Genomic DNA, 25,557 nt, shown 5'->3' with positions numbered 1-25,557 from the left:
CCACCAGCAGCGAGAGCGATCCGAACCGAGAAAGCAACGATTTCCCCATTAATTTGAGCGAGGATGAAGGATTTGTGGATGAGGATAGTGAGAGTGAAGGAATAAAAAAAAAAGAAAAAAAGGCAGGGCAGTGGGAGCAATTCAGATGTTATTAGACACATTTACTAGGATAATTCTGTTAAATCCCTTATCTGATTATTGTGTTTTATTGAGATCATAAAGTCATACCTGAAAGTCGGAGGGGTGTGGTGACCGCCAGTGTCTCTAAAGGGTAGCCATGGAAGAGCCAAGAAAGTCGCAGCTGCCTCTGACAGCTGCAGGAAGAACAACACAAGCTCCGCTCATGTTTACGGTATGAAGCCAACTTATTACCACAATTTTCTCACCGAAACCTGCCGGATGACATGTGGTAGAGAAACATGTTCGCTTGACCGCTCTGTTCCATTTTAAAGCTTCACAACAAACAAAGAAGCACCGGCTGTTTTTGTGTTGCTACAGACGGCCGAAATACACCGCTTTCCACCAACAGCGTTCTTCTTTGTAGTTTCCATTATTAATTGAACAAATTGCAAAATATTCAGTAACACAGATGTCCAGAATACTGTGTAATCATGCGATTAAATCGGACGACTTTTAGCCGTGAGTGGTGCTGGGATAAAATGTCCGCTGCAATCAGTAACGTCACAAGCACGCGTCAACATAAGCGTCATCATTCCGCAACGTTTTCAACAGGACACTTCGCGGGAAATTTAAAATTGCAATTTAGTAAACTAAACCGGCCATATTGGCATGTGTTGCAATGTTAATATTTCATCGTTGAAAAATAAACTATCAGACTGCGTGGTCGGTAGTAGTGGGTTTCAGTAGGCCTTTAGGTGCTTGTGAGTAGTGTAAAATAAACAGAAATCGACGAGTAGAGAGGAATCTTTATTTTTAATTTTTTTTAATCAATCAAGCAGGATGAATCCATCAATAATTATACTATCAAGTCTTCTCTTTTGTTCGCTTGTTGTAAGTCTTATATAACTGATATTTCCTATTAACGTTTATTTGGCTGTCAAGTTGTTTGTTAAAAAGGGTTATTTCATGCTTTTTCCCCTATTTTTAAAAGACTTCATTTTGTCAACATACCATGTAATGATGGTTCTTGTTCTGTACAGTAAACTGCGCTACAAACTGCTTCACAAACGTAATAACAGATTACATTACTAACTGGTCCATTGCCAAACATAGTTAGCACTAATCCAAATAAAAGTACTTTTTAGAAAAATCCTTCTTTATTTTGCTGCAGGACGGTGACTCAATTGTCACACATTTCAAACCTACTGTTACTACTTACCGTTTTATTGTCTCCCCCATTGCCATAGGTCAGGGGTGGGCAATTAATTTTTTCCAAGGGGCCGCATGAGCAACCCGAGCACTGTTGAAGGGCCACAACGACAATATTTCAATTAAATTTTACTCAATATCATTTTTCATAAACTGTAAGATAAATAATAGTAATAATAATAATATTTCATTCAACCTAACTTAACTTTATACAAAAGCGGATTGCTTTTGATGGTTTTATGATTTTAACACTGTCTTACACAACACTTCCTGATGTATAATACAATGCAAAAATGTTAATTTAAGTCTTATGGATGGATGGAAGTACCAATGATTGTCACACACTCTAGGTGTGGTGAAATTTGTCCTCTGCATTTGACCCATCCCCTTGAGCACCCCACTGGGAAATGAGGGGAGCAGTGGGCAGCAGCGGTGCAGCGCCTGGGAATCATTTATGGTGACTTAACCCCCAATTCCAACCTTTGATTTCTGCACAGGGTTAATTTCTGTCATTTTATCCTGCATCCTCAATAAAAGTCCAACATTTTTCCCCGTCAGATCTGTTGTCACACCTGCCTGCTTGTCCAATTTTAGTCCTAACTTGTCCAAACACGCATTTACCTCTGTCAACAAGTCATTACCTGTGGTTGTCCCTTTAATTGACTGCATGGCCGCCAGCTCCTCCGTGATTTGAAAGTCTGCAGTTATCCCACGTCAGAAGATGAGCAGCTGGGTGGTGTCACATACATCGCAGTTCTCATCCAGCGAAAAACGGTCCAAAGTCGGCTGTTATGTTCTTCAGCTGAAGCTGCAAGTTTCCAGCGATGGTCTTAACCCGCCTCGTTACAGTGCGTCGGGAGAGTGACACGTAGTCAAAAGCGCCCTTTTTCTCTGGATATCAGCGCAACAGAGTCCAATAAGCACTCCTTAATAAACTCTCCGTTAGAAAACGCCTTCTTTTTCTGGCGATTTTTGTGAGGAATTATGAAACTTGTCCTGACGGCTGCATCTCTGGGCGTGTGAAATTTGGCAAAAAGTCCTTGTTGGGTTTGCATTTTTACCATCAACGCATCAGCCTCCCTTGCACGCTCTTCATCAGACAGATTTAGGTATCGTTCCTCATGCTTCGTCGTGTAACGGCGATTCAAATTATATTCTTTAAACCCAGCAACCTGTGTACCACAAATTAAAGGCCTACTAAAACCCACTACTACCGACCATGCAGTCTGATAGTTTATATATCAATGATGAAATATTAACATTGCAACACATGCCAATACGGCCTTTTTAGTTTACTAAATTGCAATTTTAAATTTCCCGCAGAGTTTCTTGTTGAAAACGTCGCGGAATGATGACGCGTATGATGACGTGTGTTTGTGACGTCTCGGGTTGGAGGGGACATACTATCTCAGCACCACTTGCGGCTAAAAGTCGCCTCTTTTCATCGCATAATTACACAGTAATTTGGACATCTGCGTTGCTGAATCTTTTGCAATTTGTTCAATTAATAATGGAGACTATAAAGAAGAATGTTGTTGGTGGCAAGCGGTGGATTGCAGCTGCCTTTAGCAACCGAGACACAGCCTCTGTTTCTTTGTTTGTTGTGAAGCTTTAACACAGAGCGGTTTAGCGAACATGTTTGTCTACGTCAACCAGCAAGTTTTTGGATGGGAAAATTGTGATATTAAGTCTACTCTTATGTGTGTTTGTGACACATCAGTGGATTGTGGGACCTCCTAAAGCAGCTGTCAAAAAAGGCAGCTGTGAGCTTGGCTCCTCGGCTTCCCTGAGAGACACTTATGTTCACCGCAGCCATCCGACTTTGAGGTATGACTTTACAATCTCACTAAAACACTATTAAAACATTAAGCAGATAAGGGATTTTCCAGAATTATCCTAGTAAATGCGTCTAATTACATCTGAAACGCTCACACTGCCGCCGCCCGGAGCCGTCGATTTTTTTTTTTTTTTTTTTTTTTGTGCTTCAGTCTAACTTTTCTCATCCACAAATCTTTCATCCTAGCTCAAATTAATGGGGAAATCGTCGCTTTCTCGGTCTGAATAGCTCTTGCTGCTTGAGGCTAAGATTATAAACAATGTGAGGATGTGAGGAGCCCTACAACCCGTGACGTCACGCGCACATCGTCTGCTACTTCCAGTAAAGGCAAGGCTTTTTTATTAGCGACCAAAAGTTGTGAACTTTATCGTGGATGTTCTCTACTAAATCCTTTCATCAAAAATATGGCAATAACGCGAAATGATAAAGTATGACACATAGAATGGACCTGCTATCCCCGTTTAAATAAGAAAATCTCATTTTAGTAGCCTTCTAAGCACAATGCTTTACCTTTTAATTTCTGTAAAGAAATACTTGGCAGTCCATGTCTTGTTGAAAACACGGCATTCGTCATCAACTTTTCTTTTTTGAGCGTAAGCTGAGATCTCGGGGGTAACTGGGCATCACTTGTCGCTGCGCACCTTCACTCACAGGTTACACACCAACATACGTCCATAAATAACACTTTTCAAAATAAAAGCAGCACAGTTGTATTGCACGCACGACATAGATGTTTTTTAAAATGTATTTTGTAAATTGTGATCGCCGCTGTTCACATTCACTCACAATCACACACGCGCATACATGCACACGGAAGTACCGTGATACAAATAACGCTTTTCAAAACAAAAGCAGCACCGTTGTATTGCACACTCGACATAGATACTTTTTAACAGGGACAGGGACGCACAAATTGCCGAATGTGGCCCGCGGGCCGTGAAATGCCCAGGTCTGTCATAGGTCGTAGTCACCGCCATTAAAAAGTAGTTTTTCAGAAAATTATCTTTTTGTGAAAGTCTGGGGTGAAACAAGACTTTTTTTGGCACACAGACGAAATTACTTTGTTGCAGTTGAAGGCGCATTGCCACGTATCATAAAAGCTGAAAGTAAAGCACTTTTCACTTCAGAAGAGGCTGAAGGTTTATGTAGTGACTTGTGCTGGTTAAAGCAACCAACAACAGAGCATTTTCCTTCGTTGGGTTTCATCGTGGACATGATGTAGTCTCACAGCCAGATGGGAGGGGAAGTGGTAACAAACAGGAAGTGGAACAAATAAAAAGCGCGAGACAGAATCAAATGCAAAATACAAGAGACTAATACAGTCCAAACAGTCATGTGAGATCATGACACAATCTTTAGTCAATCAATCAATCAATCAATCAATCAATGTTTATTTATATAGCCCTAAATCACAAATGCTCCCCCCCCCCCCCCCTAAGGGGACCGAAAGCAATGGATGTCGAGCGGGTCTAACATGATACTGTGAAAGTTCAATCCATAGTGATAGTGGCTCCAACACAGCCGCGAGAGTTCAGTTCAAAGCGGATCCAAGACAGCAGCGACAGTCCCGTCCACAGGAAACCATCCTAAGCGGAGTCGGATCAGCATCGTAAGGATGTCCCCAACCGATACACAGGCGAGCGGTCCATCCTGGGTCCCGACGAGCGGTCCATCCTGGGTCCCGACTCTGTACAACCAGTACTTCATCCATGGTCATCGGACCGGACCCACTCCACAAGGGAGGGGGGGACAGAGGAGAAAAAGAAAAGAAGCGGCAGATCAACTGGTCTAAAAAGGAGGTCTATTTAAAGGCTAGAGTATACAAATGAGTTTTAAGGTGAGACTTAAATGCTTCAGTAGGACATTGTCGGTACAACTCCTACTTGCCAACCTTGAAACCTCTGAATTCGGGAGATTTGGGGTTGGGTGTGTGGTTGGGGTGCAGGCAGCATACCTCTTCGTGTAGATTAACTACGATCAAAGTATTGGACAGGACGTCGAAAGTTGTACTTTACATAAGAAAAATGTGGGGATACAAACGGTACAAAACGATCCTTATATCTTATCTGTCATTCATTCATCACCCGTAGGCTCGTAACGCTCAGTCTCATCAACCACAATGCACCTGCTCCCGCTCCTTTCTTTACATCCGGTTTGCCGCAATGCATTGTGGAACATGTAGTATTTTAGTTAACTCTTTGTTAGGCTAATAAATAGAAAACAAATCAATCCAGTGTCAGAGTTTCTCAGATAATCAATATCAAATACATGTATAAATCGAATCAATTCACTTTTAACTATTTTTAGCTGTAAATAATAATGGATCAATTTATCAGCAAAAAATCTAGCATGCAAATTATGGAATGACCTTCACACATGAACTATATCAGTGGTTCTCAGTTGGGGGTATGCGTACCCCTGGGGGTACTTGAAGGTATGCCAAGGGGTACTTGAGATTTTTCAAAAATATTCTAAAAATAGTAACAGTTCAAAAATCCTTTATAAATATGTTTATTGAATAATACTTCAAGAAAATATGAATGTAAGTTCATAAACTGTGAAAAGAAATGCAACAATGCAATATTCAATGTTGACAGCTAGATTTTTTTGTGGACATGTTCCATAAATATTGATGTTAAAGATTTATTTTTTTGTGAAGAAATGTTTAGAATTAAGTTCATGAATCCAGATGGATCTCTATTACAATCCCCAAAGAGGGCACTTTAAGTTGATGATTACTTTTATGTGTAGAAATCTTTATTTGTAATTGAATCACTAGTTATTTTTATCTTTTTTTCCAAATAGTTCAAGAAAGACCACTACAAATGAGCAATATTTTGCACTGTTATACAATTTAATAAATCAGAAACTGATGACATAGTGCTGTATTTTACTTCTTTATCTCTTTTTTTCCAACCAAAAATGTTTTGCTCTGATTAGGGGGTACTTGAATTAAAAAAATGTTCACAGGGGGTACATCACTGAAAAAAGGTTGAGAACCACTGAACTATATAACCCATAAATTACAACACTTTGTGCTGTCCTGGATGAAATGAAATTATTTTATCCAATCATTTTGGAACTTGAAAGCGTACTTCTTCTCCTTACTCATCGTCTCCTTCTTGTTGTGTGCGCAGTTGTGCACGGAGCTCCAAAAGCCGTAGATGTTATTGTAGCGTCTCGGAAAAGTTAGTGCTGCAAGGGATTATGACTATTTGTTCTGTTGTGTTTATGTTGTGTTACGGTGCGGATGTTCTCCTGAAATGTGTTTGTCATTCTTGTTTGGTGTGAGTTGACAGTGTGGCGTATATTAGTAACATTGTTAAAGTTGTTTATACAACCATCGTCAGTGTGACACGTATGGCTGTTGACCAAGTATGTTTTGCATTCACTTGTGTGTGTGTGTGCTTAAAATTAACATTAGCATTAAACCAGTTAAAAGATCATACAACGTGTCAGCATTTCTTGACATTTTCGAGTAAAGACCATTGTTAAACCCGTCCAACACTACATTAATATGTGACTAGGCCGGCACGCTGTTTATATGGAGGAAAAACCGGACGCCTGGACAGCATGCGGCTGTTAAGAGGTGAAGGTTTCAGGTGAGAGAGGACGCTAAAGGCAGTGCCTTTAAGCCACGTCCCCAATATTGTTGTTCGGGTGGAAATCAGGAGAAATTCGAGAGAATGGTTGCCCCAGGAAATTTTCGGGAGGAGCACTGGTATTCGGGAGTCTCCCGGGAAAATCGGGAGGGTTGGCAAGTATGGTAAACTACACATTAACTTCTCTGACAAACTAGATGTTACATTTAAGATGGCATTCTCACGTGTTTTGGTCATGTGTTGTGTTCTGTTGCCAGAGAACAGCAGTTGTGGTCTTGTCGGTTGTAACTTATTTTTGTATGAATTGTTCCTCCTTGTCTACCAAAGCCTTGTTCGACTGTGGGAGACGGACTCAGACAGAAAGAAGTTGTTTCAGTCAAAATGAGCCATTGTGCACCAAGAAAACGGCACTAATTCGTTGTGTGGGTGATACTGTGTATGGCTCTGTATCTGACCTTCCTACAATGTTATTTGTCGTAAAAGAGAGCGCACAAACCCACACATACTCTCTTAGTCTGTGCCTACTACTGGAGATTCTGCCTAATACAGTAGATTGGTGGCTGAAGTCTAAATATATGTAATTTGGTTTATTGCAGGTTCATTGCCGCATTTAGACTTCAACCTATTGGCTCTTCATCTCGGTTGGGAAGGTGGTAATGCTTCACTTTTTCCACAAAAATGGCACCAATTCAGTGTGATGGCCCTTTATTCCAAAATGGAATAAAAGTAATTGTTGACCTCATACATTCACAGAGAATACCCCCATTTTTTAATCATTATTTTGCAAATGTATTTAAAAATAAATCACATATACATCCGATACCGATATTGTTTTTGCACTTCCAATTCGATACCGATACTGGCCTATCCGAGCATATATTAAAGTTTAAAGTTATTTAGCCTACTTAGTTGTCAGATTCATGTTGAAAAGGGTTTTAGTACTCTTGATAACAACTAGCCAGCTGAATTAGGTGAGTTTGAATAATACACAATGGTTGGTATTCAAGGATAAACACAAAATAGAAAAGTGTATACATGACAAACAGAAATGGTATCATTAAACAGTAAAAAAGTGAACAGTATAAAGTGCAAATAATGCTGTAAACATTTTTAAAAACGCACAAACAACCTGAGTGGGATCAAATGTCTATAACTCAGCATCAATACTTGCTTTTGAACAAGTGTAAACTTGAAAAAAATGTTTAGAAAACTATCTACACACTCCTTTCAATTGTTGGCCCCAGTCAGGGGGGGGGGGGCAAACAATTGAAGTCCAAGCATAATGGGGAGATTATTTCAAACAAAGACGAGCACTTCAAGATGCTCAGGTGTCAGCCTGCTCCTGTGTTCATCAATGATGAGTGCTAAAAAGCCTCTCACTCTCGAGTCATTAAAATGTCTTACAACTTTACTACCACGCTTGACTTTTTTGTGGCATGCTTTGCACTCCACCTCTTCATCATTTTCGTTTTGTATGGTAAAATAATCCCACACATCTGACATTTTTACCGTGACTTTTAATTCACACGGCCGTCTTAATGGTTACAACACAGATCTGTGGATGTGTTGAAGGTGTGCTGGAAAATGCGTAACGGAGCATAGGGCGCCGCAGAAGAGTGGAATGTATTACTTAAAATGGTGCGTTGGAAAACACGGACCCGATATGTTTTTAAAACTGGATCTGGATCGGCATTTTCCCATGCCTTGCCGATACACATTTTTGGGCAAATATCGGCGGCCGATCCGGCCGAAATATCGGATCGGGATAACCCTAATACATATGTATTCACAATTTTTGCTCAATTCTTTTTTGCAGCACCTCTGAAGCTCCATCAGGTTTGGTGGGAAATGTTGGTTTTCATCCAGGATGTCTCTGTACATTGCTGCATTCATCTTTCCCTATATCCTGACTAGTGTCCCAGTTCCTGTTGCTGAAAAACATCCCCACAGCATGGTGCTGCCACCAATATACTTCACTGTACGGATGGTATTGGCCCATACTTGCAAGCCTTGAGACCTCCGAATTCGGGAGATGGGGGGTATATATTTTCAAGTTTTTCTTATATATATATATATATATTAATCAAATATCTGTTCATGATTGAGTATATCCGTTCGGCCACCGTGTTCAATGGAGAAGTCTGATCTACAAAATTTTCAGGCAGCATACCCCTTAACCTTTGAGCTGTCCTGGATGAACTGAAATAATTTTTTCCAATCATTTTGGAACTTGAAAGCGTATTTCTTCTTCTTACTCGTCGTCGCCATGTCTCTTCCTCCTTCTTTTGCTTCGTCTCTGTTATGTTTTTGGACATTACTACTTGCCGTAGTTTTGAAGCAATGCATGATGGGAATCTGGATGTTGTGTGTCAGTGTATTAACGTTCCGGCTGGAATAAACACATGCCTGCCTACTTTATGGGTTATAGATAAACCTATGGATAACCAAGACGTTTTCAAGTGAAAGAGGATGCTAAAGGCAGTGCCTTAAAGGCACACCCCCAATATTGTTGTCCGGGTGGAAATCGGGAGGAATTCAGGAGAATTGTTAACCCGGGAGATTTTCAGTAGGGGCACTGAAATTCGGGAGTCTCCCAGGAACATCGGGAGGGTTGGCAAGTATGTATTGGCCTGGTGATCAGCAGTGGCTGGTTTCCTTCAAATATGATGCCTGGCATGCACGGCAAAGAGTTCATTCTTTGTCTCATCAGACCAAAGAATATTGTTTCTCATGGTCTGAGTCGTACAGGTGTATTTTCGCAAACTTTTTTAATAAGAAATGACTTCCGTCTGGCCACTAAACCATAGAGGCCTGATTCGTGCAGAGACCTTCTGTAGCTCTGACAGTGACCATCGGGTTCTTGGTCACCTTCCTGACTAGACTAAGATGAATGCAGCAATGTACAGACACATCGTGGATGAAAACTAATGATTTCCATTTTATCTGAAGGAGTTTGAGAGATGCTGCAAAGAGGAATGGGCAAAAACAGCCCAAAGATAGAAAAAATCTTGAGGCAGTAATTGCTGCCAAATGTGTATCAACAAAGTATGGAGCAAAGCCATTGAATACTTATGTTCATGTGTTTTTTTTTATTTGTTTTAATACATTTAAAAAAAAATAATAAAAAACTTTTTCACATTGTCATTAAGGGGTACTGCCTGTAGAATTTTGAGGACAAAAATGAATTTATTCAATTTTGGAATAAGGCAGTAACATAAGATGTGGAAAAGGTTACATTGACACCAACTGCAGGACATTTCTGGCCTTTAACCTTAGCAATGCTCAGCTGTGCTTGTCCGACATGCAAAATGTGAGGTCAGTGGTGTGGTAGTGTGCAGTTTAAGTTAAGTTAAGTTCACTTATAATTGTCAACCCTTTGGAGACACTTAAGGCTGTATTGTGTGCCTGTAATACTTTGAGTCCATAGAGGATGTAGGAGGAGTGGGCACTTGACTTGACATCCACTTGCCTGAAAGTCGTTCAAAAGAAGTGACAAACAAAAGCCTGTTCAGTCTGAAAGAGACATTGAAGTCTTCTGGTGGCGTTAGCAAAATTATTCTTTGGCCCCTTTGGCAACTGAAAAGGGACTTGACTTACAATTAGGGTTGCAAAACTCCGGGAACATTCAAAGAAACTAATGGAAAGTTTCTTTGAAACTTTCCATTAGAATTAACCGGAATATATGGGAATTGACGGGAATTAAAGGGAAGTTAATAGGAATAAACATTGAATACAACATGCTAGACCTTGCAGCATGATTATTAGCTAAAACAACCTGATTTAATGCAAATTGAGTAGCATTTCAACCTTTCGCTGTGCATTCCTCCATCACATGCACAGATAATTCCCAGCATATGACACACTAAAGCAGGGATGTTGAAGCCACACTAGTATTTTAGCCCAAGGACTTCATCCGGACAGGTAAGTTTTGATGATATTAGTGGGATAAATATATTTGATCTATGGTATTTAAGTTTAATAGAGGTGTAATTGCTTGTTACTGTATGACTGTAGACTACTCCAGCAGACTTCCACTCAAGCTAGTTAGTTGCTCATGTACTTGTTAAATGATTTTGGGGGCAATATCTCTAGCTAGCTAGGTTTATATACCACCACAGTCTCAGAATAAACCGAAAATATTTATCCGTTTGCCGTGATGCTAATTTTAACTATGTTAAATCCCATTCAATTATGCTAACGACGTTAGCGATCCGAATTGACCTTTTTCGTGATCTGTAAAGTTCAACTTGCAAATACTAAATCAAAATGTAGTTTCCGCTGCCTTTTGTTCTGCTAGCCATTCTGTTGTCTTACAAGAATGTAGGTTATAGTTTGATTTAGCATGCTGATTGAGTGTTCATTTATTCATCGAGCCTATTTCTATTCATTTGTCCATCAGTAAAATATTTTTAAAGACAACTCCAATTTTTCAGCTGACTATTTATATCTGTGTGTGGCATTGCATTAGTGTTTTACAAGAATAAATAAATACAAACAGAATAATGCCAAGTACACCATCTGATATGTGGAGACATTTTATCCCGACCAATGTAGGCGGAAAGGCTGTGTATATTTGCAAATAGTGAACAAAGAGCTACATCAAAAATGCCACAAATATGCAGCAGCATATAGACAAGTGCCCAATAATATATAATTATTGTAATTCCCTATATATTCCCATTAATTCCCATTGACAGTGTCCAACTTTGAATAATCAAAAAGTAGTCAATATTCCGAACTTCCCGAACTTAACTACCCTTGGTAAATTCCTGGAGAGTTTCCGGAAATTTCCCAACCCTTTGCAACTCTACTTACAATTAGCTATTATTTTTTTCAAAAAGATTTGGCTTTAACGCCGAATTTCAGGGTGGTCCTAAACTGCACTATAACCTTTACTGGTGAGCTCAATTTGCCCATTTCAAAACCTTTCAATGCTCGAATTTAGTTTACACTGTTATTGTGCATTTAAACATATCATATACCGGGGACAGAAATAGGAATGTGTACCATGAATTGATTAACGTGGACCCCGACTTAAACATGTTGAAAAACTTATTCGGGTGTTACCATTTAGTGGTTAACTGTACGGAATATGTACCGAACTGTGGAATCTACTAATAAAAGTTTCAATCAATCAATCAAACAAACCTTTCACATTTTAACCGATACAGTACCAATTCCCTATACCTGGGAATCGATACAGAACTTTTCAATTTTGTGTGTGGTTTGAATATTAATAATTGTTAATTTGTTTAAAGAAAAAAATTACCTTTTATTATTTAACAGTGAGCTTATAATGTGCTGTCCAGTGGTCATAGCTTGTTTTTCTTTTACTTCTCATTTGCAATATATGGATTTGTCATTCCAAGACATCAGATGGCAGTAGTGTATAAACTACGATGTGCTGCCGTAATCATGAAGTAATCTTTGCCATTAAGCTGAATGTGCCAGTCTAGTCGCCATAAAGTCTTTATAACATAAGTATTGTATTTAATCCACCGTAGCTGTTAGATTGTAATGTACCTCTTAGTTGTAGTTTGATTACCAAATGTGTAGGTGTTCAAATCGCCATGCAAAACAATATAATGCTAATCAGCAACATGTTTATGGCACAGCAAATACAAATTAGCATTGAGCTAGCACATTTTGAAAAGTGGAGCCTTACTGTACGCTTGAGCGTTTGCGAAACCTCATACTGGTTTTGTTGGCATCTAAAATTGCGTCAATACCTAGAGGCAGTCTGTTTTTTCCACTATGAGTGTAGCTTAAGTGCTTGTGGGTAGTGTATAATAAACTGAAATCAACTAGTGGAGAGGAAACTGTGTTTTTTTAATGCTATCTAGTCTTCTCTTTTGTCCGTTTGTTGTGTAAGTCCTATATAACTGATATTTCCTATTACAATTTATTTGACTGTGAAGTTATTTGTTAAAAGGTTATTCTCTATTTTTAAAACACTTCATTTTTTCCACATACCATGTAATGATGGTTCTTGTTTTGTACAGTAAACTACGCTACAAACTACTTCACAAACGTAATAACGGATTACATTACTAACGGGTACATTGCCAAACACAGTTAGCACTGATCAAAATAAAAGTACTTTTTAGAAAAATTATTATTTTGCCGCAGGACAGTGACTCTGTCTTACAGTAGAAAGCTAAGCTGTCTACAAAATTTGCGGTGGTAGCGGGGGTGTATATTGTAGCGTCCCCGAAGAGTTAGTGCTGCAAAGGCTTCTGGGTATTTGTTCTGTTGTGTTTATGTTGTGTTACGGTGCGGATGTTCTCCCAAAATATGTTTGTCATTGTTGTTTGGAATGGGTTTACAGTGTGGCGCATATTTGTAACAGTGTTAAAGTTGTTTATATGGCCACCCTCAGTGTGACCTGTATGGCTGTTGATCAAGTATGCATTGCATTCACCTAGGTATGTTTAAAAAAGCCGCATGTATTATGTGTCTGGGCCGACACGCTGTATGTACGGAGGAAAAGTGGACGTGACGCCAGGTTGCAGAGGACGCTAAAGGCAGTGCAATATTGTTGTCCGGGTGGAAATCGGGAGAAATTCGGGACAATGGTTGCCCCAGGAGATTTTTGGCAGAGGCACTGAAATTTGGGAGTCTGGCGGAAAAATCGTGAGGGTTGGCAAGTATGGTTTTATGTTGTGACTTGTGCTGGTGAAAGCAACCGACAACAGAGTATTTTCCTTCATTGGGTTTCATCGTGGACATGATGTTGTCGCATGTTGTTACATAAATAAAACACAGTTGACTAGCGGAAGGATGTTTGGGTAAATTTCTACCATGTATGGATAATCTGCTGATGTCACAGTTCAACAAATTTCCGAATGGACCGTTTGGAGGAAGTACAAAGGAAGGAAAGATTGTTTTGTAAATATCTCTGCAATGCCTCTAAGGCTAGGTTTCAAATTTTTGGGGACTTATGCAAATCCCAAATACACATAAGCAGGTACCAATAAGTTAAAAAAAAGTTGGTTTTGCATCAAAGGGCAGTTTAAGCGTTCTTTCCCTTTTACACTCACATTCACACGCTCGGGTCAATTTAGTGTCGCTAATCAATTGCCATCGCTCAAAAGCTCTGTACAGACTCTCTGTCACTCTGAAAGGTGACAAATCAGCCCAGAATTACAAAGGAGGAGTTTTTGTAATGATCTCAAGGCATCTGGGACCATAGCCACCAATGAAACCTTTAGTGACACAAAACACTGAAGATGGGTCAGAGATGTGTGTTGCAGCATCCAACACATCAGGCCGAGGGAAAGCTTTTGTAAAACTGTTTCAAGCATTAGTTTTTTGGTGTTTGTTGTTGGAACAGACACAGCCAAAGATGGAGTTTTGCTTTCCATCTCTGAGAAGGAGGTAGTGACTCCCCTAACCCCCATAAATCCAACATTGTGCAAAGGTTAGTAGGAAATGATTTAGGGCTAAAAGTGCAGCCGGATCTCCACCTTGTGGCTCGGACCCCATCTTGCAGCGCTGAACTCCTGCCTGTCATACACACTCGAGCAAGCGCGTCACACACACCTTAACAGCCCACACGCAGATAGTCAAGCCCACTAAAGCCATTTCTGTGTGCGCTGCACATTGTTTACTTTAAGCAGGCTCACCCAAAGCTCAGTGAGCCAGCTGTGGGTGTAAGAAGGAAAAGGACGTCCTGTGTGGAGAGTAATAAAAGCTGCTGGGTCAAAGGGTCAGGACTGAAAGCTGACATCACTGCTGCAGCATGCAGAGCAAAGAACACACGTCTGAACGGCTCTGCAATAATGGTGGAAATATATGGGCGTCATAGGGACTTAACCTCTGTGTGTCTTCAATAAAACCCTAACGCTGACAAATTGATAAGGAATGAGCCTGGAAACGCTCTCGGAGTTCATGGACGTAAGCGGTGTCATTTGAACCACCACGCTTACCGCGGAGGGCTTGGAGGAAGTAAATCCTGATCTGGTTTGCGTTTCCAGTGTGGGGTGTATTAGCCTGATGACGATAGATGTTTCAGCCACAGTATGTAAATAGAGTTACATCATACTAGTGCAACCCACTAGTATGGGTTGCATACTAGTGGGATCTTCTTTCTCCAGTATTTTGATATAATCTGATCATAAACTTTGTTTGCCAAAAATAGCACGCAGCTTATGTTCTTCCCAGTTTATTTACCAGAGTGGACAGTGTATACCAGACCTGAGCAAATTAAGGCCCGGGGGCCGCATGCGGCCCGTTAAGCTATTCAATCTGGCCCGCCGGACATTCCCAAATAATTTTTTTAGATCTTTAATTTGGAAACTGTAGCTGCCATTATGATGTGCAGTGATGTTTTCAAATGACTAAGTCTTGAACTATACAAAGTATTTCAATGGTTGGAATCTGCGCTTTTACATGATATACTAGTTACTTAGCGGTATGGAATAGGAATCGCGATTCTCACGTTGTGCGATTCAGAATCGATTCTCTTTTTTTTTTTTTTAAATAAATTTTGTATTTTATTTTTATTTTTTTATCAATCCAACAAAACAATACACAGCAATACCATAACAAGGCAATCCAATTGCAAAATCCGGCCCGCAGGAAGTCCCAAGTTAAAAATAAATAAATAATTATATTATTTTATTTTTGTTTTTTATTTTTTTTATATCTGTCCTTTATAATCCATTTTACTCTACTAACCAATCAGGCAAATCATATTGTCGAAAAATGCATTTTCCCATCGATAACTTGACATCATCAGCGGCAAGTGCGCGCTCTTTCAGTCAATTAGTGCACGAAAGAATATATATATATATATATATATATATATATATATATATATATATACTATAAAAACAGTACTACTTTTTATATTTTCCTTTGTTTGTTGGGGCAGCACGGTGGAACAGGGGTTAGTGCATCTGCCTCACAATACGAAGGTCCTGAGCAGTCCTGGGTTCAATCCCGGGCTCGGGATCTTTCAGTGTGGAATCTGCATGTTCTCCCCGTGACAGCGTGGGTTCCCTCCCTCCGGGTACTCCGGCTTCCTCGCACCTCCAAAGACATGCACCTGGGGATAGGTTGATTGGCAACACTAAATTGGCCCTAGTGTGTGAATGTGAGTGTGAATGTTGTCTGTCTATCTGTGTTGGCCCTGTGATGAGATGGCGACTTGTCCAGAGTGTACGCTGCCTTCCGCCCGAATGCAGCTGAGATAGGCTCCAGCGACCCCAAAAGGAACAAGCGGTAGGAAATGGATGGATGGATAGATGTTTTTTGATTGTAGCAACATGGCGGTTAACGTTTTGGAGACTTGTGTACGCGTGTGCTTATATATATAAATATATATATACACAGCCCGGCCCCCAGCCAAATTGTTTTAACCCAATGCAGCCCCCGAGTCAAAAAGTTTGGGGACCCCTGTTCTAAAGCTTAGTGATGTATCAGATTATAGGCAGGGTTGTTTCACCCTTAGCGTTCATATTTCGCTGTGCTTGTTAAATTTTTGCGCATTTCGCTTGATTGTAAAATATGTTGATCGAGAGTGTGTGTGACGTTCACGTTGTCAATATTCAGTGTTTTATCCTTTGTAGTTAATATCGTAAATCACACATTCTTTATTTTCATGTACATTCTCGATGTTTCATTCAGTAAAAAAACTTTAAATTCCATTTAGTTTTTTAACGTTTTAGCATTCAATCAGACATTGTCAGGTTTTGTACTAGTGTTCCAGACACATTTCTTTCTCTAAATTTGGCCCCCGAGTCACAATAATTGCCCAGGCCTGGTGTATACAATACTGCTACAGAGGGGTGCCAAAAAGTGATCTGGTATTTGGTTACTTTTCACAACATTAGAAACATGTGACCGAGCCAAAATCTCCCGTCCAAAAGCAAAACCTAGTAACTCACTTCTAGCTGATTTTGAGAAAACAAAGAAAACCAATCTATCTTGATGCTGTCTTACAAAGATCTACAAAGTCATCAAACGTATAGATGTTTTCTTGAGCTTTCATTTTCTTGCCGATTGAGCCATGGATTGAATCTGCTCTCATGAAAGTGTGCCCTTTCTCCAGATATTTTATCACAATCTCGGGTGGGCCCCATTCTGCGTTTGCACATTGGGCAAGAGCCGTGTACAGCATCCAGTTTTTATTTTGACCTCCACAATTTTCTGCCCAAAAGAGTATGCAAGGGGAAGAATCAAGAACAATACATTTAATGAAGGTGCTTGCAACGTCCTGGGCCAATCTTCCAAATATCCCCTCGTGCCATAATATCACATAATCAGGTTGACCGTCGGCCCCCATTCGTGCAAATGTCTCATTAAAGACAATAGGGCGACTGACAAAGAAGCTCCGATTGGTCCCTTGAGATACTAGGTTTTTCTGTTGTATCTACGCGGTTATGTGGTAGTTGCTAGGTCCTGCCATGCGCGTAACAGCTTACTTACGGAACAAATTACAATATCGCATACACTAATGTAAAGCATATCACCTAGGAACTCCAAAATTATTATCAGCTCAATTTTGACCAAAATTGAGTTACTGGGTTTTGCCTTTGGACGGGAGAACTGCACTACGCTATACTGTGAAGCGGCACATTTCGGTACCAATCCCAGTCCAAGTAAACAGAGGGACATCGACCAAAATACTCCACTTAAAAACGTTGCACTTGGACATTTTCGAGTAATTGATTTTTGCTTATAATTTGCTGATCATTATCGGAATTGGAGTAAAACAAAGATTGTAGGCAAAAAAACACACACTCATTTGTTAAAGTAATTTCAATGGGGGGACCTTGATTTGAGATACAAGTGTTTTGAGTAAAGAGCTGCGTCACAGAACCAAATAAAGGGGAACTGCACTTTTGGGGAATTTTGCAATGCCTACGTAAGACAAGAATACATGTTTTTCTTTTCTTATGCATTGCAATTTGTAAAAAAGGTGGCTAAAACTGCAGCTAATGAGAGCAAAATATTGCACCCATAAAGCCCTCTTAAAAGAAACATCCAAAAAGCGCCAACAATACTCTATTTAAATCTTGTGAACTGAATATTAACCACGTATTGGCGATATTGATATTGAAAGCGCTAACGCAGACAAACTACTCTTAACTCTTTAGTCAAACTACTCCATGATCACAAAGCGTTAACTAGCTTATGCAGCTACAGTATTGACATAATGAGCTGCTGCATTGCCTGAACTGGTAAAAATAATTATGGATTGTACTTTGTAAATCATGCCTCACACTTGTATTGTAAAATGTTGTGTCGGACATAACAAAACGCTTGCTTCGGCGACCTCGACGAATTCTTGCCTGGGGGCTAGTGGTTAGGCTAGAGGCCACCATAGTGTACAGTATGTGAGTATGTGGGTGTTGAAGTGGTATTTTTGTTGTGTTTTGTTGTGCTTGGTGCAATTGTATGTATGCAATATATATGACCTGTTGCTCATTTTTTGTGTTGTTTTACTTTGAGCCGTATGTACAAATATATGCATCAGCTCTGTGCTCTTTTATTGTCTTTGATGTCCGTAGTGTTCTTTGATGTTCCCCTCTTGTTTTCATGTGTTTTTAGCTTTAATCCACTCATCTGCACTGCAACTACAAAATGTCCCCATTGTGGGATGAATACAATCTATATCCTATCTTAAATAATAAAAACGTGTGCTTGTCTCACATAAGGATTGTGAATAATAGGTAAAATTCAACCTAAAAAGTGCAGTTTTCTTTAAGCTTCTAAGTTCAGGTAAAACTGTGTTATCAAATAATCGTGATTGCATATCTGTTCGAAATTAATTCAAACCAAACTTACAATTCCAAAAACTGGACAGGGAATGTCCAAAATTACAGTGACAACGAAGTCAGACAATTAATTTGTCCACATCCACCGAGTATTTACTTCCGCATTCGGGCTATGCGGACATGAACAAAATAATTGTCTGACTTTGCTGTCAATGTTGGATACAGGGACATTCCATTCATGCTTTATGAAATTGTAAGTTTTGTTTTTGTCTTTTCTGAAATCGTGAAATGTTTGGTCTTTTATTTTGTTTTCTGAAATTGTAAGTTGTTTTGTATTTTGTTTTCCCGTTAACTGAGATAGTGTTTTGTATTTTGTTTTCACATTATCTGAGGTTGCCAAGTGTTTTTTTTTTGTTTTTGTGTTTTCTGAGATGGTCAAGGGTCCGTGTACCTTCCGCTCATTCTTTTTCCAATTCTTAAAGGCAAATCAAAAAACAAAATTTGGGCCGTTTTTCGATTTTTTACTATATATGGCAGATTTTAAAACAAACAAAAGGGTTGATTTTCATTGAAATATTGCCATAAATTAGATTTGCATTTAAGAATTGGAAATAGAATGAACGAAAGGTACACGGACTCGCCGGCCGAGTATTTACTTCTGCATTCGGGCTATGCGGACATGAACAAAATAATTTTCTGACTAGGCTGTCCATGTGGGATATTGGGACATTCTATTTATGGTTTATGAAATTGTAAGTAGTTGGGTTTTTTGTTTTTGTGTTTTCTGAAATTGTAAATTGTTTGATCTTTTATTAGTTTTCTGAATTTGTAAGTTGTTTTGTATTTTGTTTTGAGTTAAAGTTTTTTTTTATTTTGTTTCCGTTGTTTCTAAATAGTTGTCCATCTTTTGTTTCAGAAATAAAAATAGGAAAAATAGCCCAAAATTTGTTTTATGATTTGCGTTTGAGAATTCGAAATCCAATGAACGGGAGGTACACAGGGTTCGTATACCTATATACCAATTCTGAAACACAAATCCCAAAACAAAATTAGGGCTGTTTTTGGATTTTTATTACAAATGGAAGATTTTAAAACAAAAGGGTTGATTTTCATTAAAATATTGCCGTAAAATTAAACCGGAAGCAGAATTATAGATTCGTGTACCTTCCGTTCATTGTATTTCCAATTCTTAAATGCAAATTTTAAAATCTAATTTCCGGCCATTTTTTCTATTTTTATTTCTGAAACAAAAGGTGGACAACTATTTAAGGACACTTTTTTAAAACGACAATAGGAATCCGGCTGAACAAACATGTTACTCTTATGCTCAAAACATGCTAAACGCAAAGGAATAGCTAAAATACGGCTTCTGGTTCAATTTGTCACCACACAGATAAACACGCATATTTGCATTTTCGACGAACATGAAAATCAACCCTTTTTTGTTTGTTTAAAAATCTACACTATATAATAAAAATCGAAAAAAACACCCTAATTTTATTTTTTGATTTGAATTTCAGGATTGGAAATAGAATGAACGGAAGGTACACGGACCTACACGGACCTGAGATTATCAGGTGTTTCGTCTTTTGTTTTTGTGTTTTCTGAAACCGTAAATTGTTTGGTCTATTATTAATTAGTTTTCTGAAATTGTGAGTTGTTTCGGCTTTTGTTTTCCTGTTATCTGAGATGGTCAAGTGTTTCTTGTTTTGTTTTTATGTTTTCTGAAATTGTAAACTGCTTTGTCTTGTTGTTTTTGTGTTTTCTGAAATTGTAAACTGCTTTGTCTTTTTGTTTTTTAATCTGAAAGAGTGTTTTGTAATGTATTTTGTTTTCTGTCATTGTAATTTGTTTCCGGAAATTTTTGTGTTTTGCACTTCTAGGCCACCACAAGTAATGGCAATACTGGCAATAATTTGCAGTATTGCCCATAGGCGCCAATCTACATTTCTGCCAGTGGATGCTCTGTCCCGATACCAATATTTTGGCACCAGTACAAAAGTGTTTCGATACTTTTTGGAACTTTTGAAAATAAAGGGGACCACAAATAATTGCATTGTTGGCTTTATTTTACCAAAAAAATCTTACGGTACATTAAACAGATGTTTCTTATTGCCGTTTTGTCCTTAAATAAAATAGTGAACATGCAAGACAACTTGTCTTTTGTAGTAAGTAAACAAAAAAAGGCTCCTTATTAGTCTGCTGACATATGCAGTAACATTGGCATTTATCATTCTATTATTTTGTCAAAATTATTAAGGACAAGTGGTAGAAAATGAATTATTAATCTACTTGTTAATTTACTGTTAATATCTGCTTACTTTCTGTTTCGACATGTTCTATCTATACTTATGTTATATTGCAATAATCACTTATTTTTCTGTTGTTTGATACTTTAAATTAGTTTTAAATCTGATACCAAGTCGTTACAAGATCATACAATAGTCATATTCAAAGTCCTCATGTGTCCAGGGATATATTCCCTGAGTTTATAAACATAATATCAATAAAAAAAAAAAACGAAAGAAGATTTTGTGATGTTAAAAAATATCGATGTTATCATTGTAGTATCGTTACAGTGGATGTCAGGTGTAGAATCCACCAATGGCGTTTGTTCATATTGTAGCATCCCAGAAACGTTGGTGCTGCAGGGAATTCTGGGAATTTGTTCTGTAGTATTTATGTTGTGTTGCGGCGCAAATATTATTCCAAAATGTGTTTTTGTCGTTGTTTAGTGTGGTTTCACTATATGGCAAATGTTTATGACAGTTGCAGCATTCTTCAAACTGCCACCCTTAATGTGACATGTATGGCTGTTGAATAAGTATGACCTTCATTCCGTCCTGTACTGTGTGTTTAAAGCCAAGATAAATGTGACATTAGTTAATTATTGGGCACGATGAAATCTAGGTTACTTTATGTTAGTTATAGACTATATGATTAGTGGCTGTTATTTTGTAAAACAGACCAAACTTGCCACAAAAATAACATCCACAAGAATGACATTTCAAAAATACTTTAAATATTCAAAGTTGCCATCAATCCGTGGATGTTAGGTGTAGGTCCACCAATGTTAACCGTGTTACAAAAAAGATCAATTACACTGATACATATTGTTGGATCTAGAGAACATACAAACACTTTATTTATTGAGTCAAAAATATTAAAGTTCGATGATTTGCGGAAAAAATTGCAAACAGCTAAAATGATGTACTAAGCAAACTATAACCTGCTATCAAAGAATGTACAACAATTCCTCTTAACTTAAGAGGAGAAATATAACCTCAGAGGGAAATTTAATTTAAAACATTTGTATGCACGTACAACACTTAGAACCTTTAACATATCAGTATGTGGAATTAAATTATGGAATGGATTAAGTAAATAAGTTAAACAATGTACTGATATGATCCAGTTTAAGAGGTTGTTCAAAAATAATAGTGCTTACAAAGTACAAAGAAGAAGAATTATGAGAAGCACTTTCAACTAGGGCTGGGCAATATGGCCTTTTTTTAATATTTCAATATTTTTAGGCTATATCGCAATACACAATATATATCTCCATATTTGCCTTAGCCTTGTATGAAACACTTGATGCATATAATCACAGCAGTATGATGATTCTATGTGTCTACATTAAAACATTCTTCTTCATACTGCATTAATATAAGCTCATTTTAAACTTTCATGTAAAGAGGGAAATCACAAATAAGTCAATTGACCAAAAGTGTATTTATTAAACAGTTATTAAGCAGTGGCACAAACATTCATGTCATTTCAAAACAAAGTGCAAGATTGTCAGAGATATTTTAAAACAAGCTATTAGTGCACTTTTGTGCATGATGTCACTAAGATGACCTATCAAAACAACACTAAATTAAAGTGCACTTTTTGTACAGAACGCCACTACAATAGTTTAAAACAAATAAAGTGCACTTTTGTGCATGATGTCACACACGATATTTCAATAACTGTCAAATAAAAATGGGCTGCATAAAAGGAAATCAAATAACGTTCGTACTTATGTGGTAGTTTACTGCAGACATTATCTCCTTTTGTTGTTGACTATTTTTTTCATACGGTGTTGATCTGGAAAAGTTTGCCTCTGCATTTTGATGGTGTGGGTGTGTGGCACCGAATGGAGATGTTTAAATGTGGAGTAAGCACTCTTCATTCATGATGCTAAATATTAGCAGTAATGCTACTTTTTGTAGCAACGCTTTTCCCCCACAATTGACAAATTCCGGTTGTCTGTTCGACATATTCCCGCTTGAAGCCAAACCACCGCCAGACAATGGACCCCCAGTTGTTTTTCTTGGGAATTAAATCTTCCTTCATTTGTTACCAGATTCGCACCTTCTTTCTCTCGTATTACCACTCGCACGGCTCCGCTAGCATCACAGCTAACGTTACCCCATGCTGCTGCCTCTCTCCTCCGCGAGGGCGTTACACGTATGTGACGTATGGTAGTGCAACTGAGTGGGAAGAGCCAGTAGTGTAATGCAGCAGCTAAAAGCAACTGCGTGAGAAATATACTCGAATATCACGATATACTTATTTTCTATATCGCACAGAGACAAACCCGCGATATATCGAGTAAATCGATATATCGCCCAGCCCTACTTTCAACCTTATTTAAAAAAAGATATCTTCATGTCAGTATGTGTATAATGACTGACTTATTTATATATTACAAAACTACTGTATTACTCATTCACCGATGTCATTTTGCTATAAAAACAAGTTAGTAAATGAACGTCTATATGTGTAAACGCTCTGAAGTGGGAATAGGGTTGGATTAAATAAGCTTTGCTTCTTCCTACTCCTTTTCGGACATGATGTGAAGTGAAATGATATGACATGTGACGTAGTATGCTGTAAGTGTGTTCATGTTCAAAATAAACTAAAGAAAGAAAGAAAAAGAAAGCACCCACGGGATTGGCGCCTATAGCATCGCCCCACCCTACTTTTCCTCCCTGCATTTATCTTGAGGCTATCAGTGTTGTACCGACTTATCCAGGGTGTTTTTGATTGATTTGTTGAAACTTTTATTAGTAGATTGTACAGTACAGCACATATTCCGTACATCCATCTATTTTTCCACCGCTTATTCCCTTCGGGATCGTGGGGGGGTGCTGGAGCCTATCTCAGCTACAGTCGGGCGGAAGTCGCCACCTCATTGCAGAACAATTGACCACTAAATGGTAACACCCGAATAACTTTTTCAACTTGTTTAAGACGGGGTCCACGTTAATCAATTCATGGTAGATACCCCGCTTTCTGCCCGAATGCAACTGACATAGGCTCCAGTACCCCCTACTCAGTGCCTCGTGGTTAGAGCAGGGATAGGGGAACCTGTGGCTCTTTTGATGACTGCACCTGGCTCTCAGATGAATCTTAGCAGACATTGCTTAACACGATAAGTAATGATTAACTCCGCTGGTAATCAGTGTTAAAAATCCATCCATCCATCTTCTTCCGCTTATCCGAGGTCGGGTCGCGGAGGGCAACAGCCCTAAGCAGGGAAACCCAGACTTCCCTTTCCCCAGCCACTTCGTCTAGCTCTTCCCGGGGGGATCCCGAGGCGTTCCCAGGCCAGCCGAGAGACCATAGTCTTCCCAACGTGTCCTGGGTCTTCCCCGTGGCCTCCTACCGGTTGGACGTGCCCTAAACACCTTCCTAGGGAGGCGTTCGGGTGGCATCCTGACCAGATGCCCGAACCACCTCATCTGGCTCCTCTCGATGTGGAGGAGCAGCGGCTTTACTGTGAGTTTCCTCCCGGATGGCAGAGCTTCTCAACCTATCTCTAAGGGGAGAGCCCCGCCACCCGGCGGAGGAAACTCATTTCGGCCGCTTGTACCCGTGATCTTATCCTTTCGGTCATGACCCCAAAGCTCATGACCATAGGTGAGGATGGGAACGTAGATCGACCGGTAAATTGAGAGCTTTGCCTTCCGGCTCAGCTCCTTCTTCACCACAACGGATCGGTACAACGTCCGCATTACTGAAGACGCCGCACCGATCCGCCTGTCGATCTCACGATCCACTCTTCCCCCACTCGTGAACAAGACTCCTAGGTACTTGAACTCCTCCACTTGGGGCAGGGGCCCCAAGTGTTAAAAAATAACGTTCAAAATATAAAACATTCTCATGCATTTTAATCCATCCATCCGGTTTCTACCGCACCTGTTCAAGAAGTCCATTAATGGTAAGAAATATTTTATTTATTGTTGTTTAGCTTCAGAATAACAATGTTATTAAAAAGAATAAGAAACTTATCATCCTCTAAAAATGTTGGACTTACTTAAAAATGCACGCATTTAGTTGTAATCTGTGCACACTTGCAAACCCTCAGGGTTTTTCCGGGAGACTCCCCGAAATTCAGCGCCTCCCCCGGGACAAATTTTCTCCCGAAAATCTCCCGAAATTCAGGCAGAGCTGGAGGCCACGCTCCCTCCAGCTCCAGCTCCATGCGGACCTGAGTGACGAGTATAAAGAGCGTGTCTGCCAAATGACGTTATAACTGTAGAATGATAGAGGGCGAGTTATTGGTTTCTTATCTGGGTTTATTGTTAGGCAGTTTCATTAACATCCTCCCAGCGCGTTAAAAAAGCACACAAAAACAGCAGTCCATTTCTCGTCTACCGTAAAGCAGTTCGTCTGCCTAAACAGAAACGTTGTGACACTCTTAAACAGGACAATACTGCCATCTACTGTACATGCATATGGTTAGAAAAACAAGGATGGACAATTCAACCCTTAACTCAACAATGAGTAGATGAGTGTTATGTGTGTGTAAATCTGTAAATAAATGAACACTGAATTTCAAGTATTTATTTTATTTATATATATATATATGACTTTAAAGTTTTACTACTTACGTATAAAATACTACAAGGTCTAGCACCAGCCTATCTTGCCGATTGTATTGTACCATATGTCCCGGCAAGAAATCTGCGTTTAAAGGACTCTGGCTTATTAGTGATTCCCAGAGCCCAAAAAAAGTCTGTGGGCTATAGAGCGTTTTCCGTTCGGGCGTCAGTACTCTGGAATGCCCTCCCGGTAT

At 39.2% G+C, this 25,557-nt stretch overlaps 1 long non-coding RNA gene across 1 annotated transcript in view; it reads left to right on the top strand.

The window, feature by feature from the left end:
* The window catches only part of LOC133539460 (uncharacterized), a 101,822-nt gene extending 81,336 nt beyond the window's left edge, over positions 1–20,486 (top strand). The window contains exon 3 of the long non-coding RNA XR_009803389.1: positions 20,012–20,486. This is a non-coding gene — a long non-coding RNA (uncharacterized LOC133539460). The remainder of the gene's footprint in view (positions 1–20,011) is intronic.
* The last annotated feature ends 5,071 nt before the right edge of the window (positions 20,487–25,557 follow it).

Source organism: Nerophis ophidion, linkage group LG21 (genome assembly GCF_033978795.1).
Source record: "Nerophis ophidion isolate RoL-2023_Sa linkage group LG21, RoL_Noph_v1.0, whole genome shotgun sequence".
Taxonomy (NCBI): Eukaryota; Metazoa; Chordata; class Actinopteri; order Syngnathiformes; family Syngnathidae; genus Nerophis; species Nerophis ophidion.
This window is presented reverse-complemented; position numbering and strand designations above follow the sequence as displayed.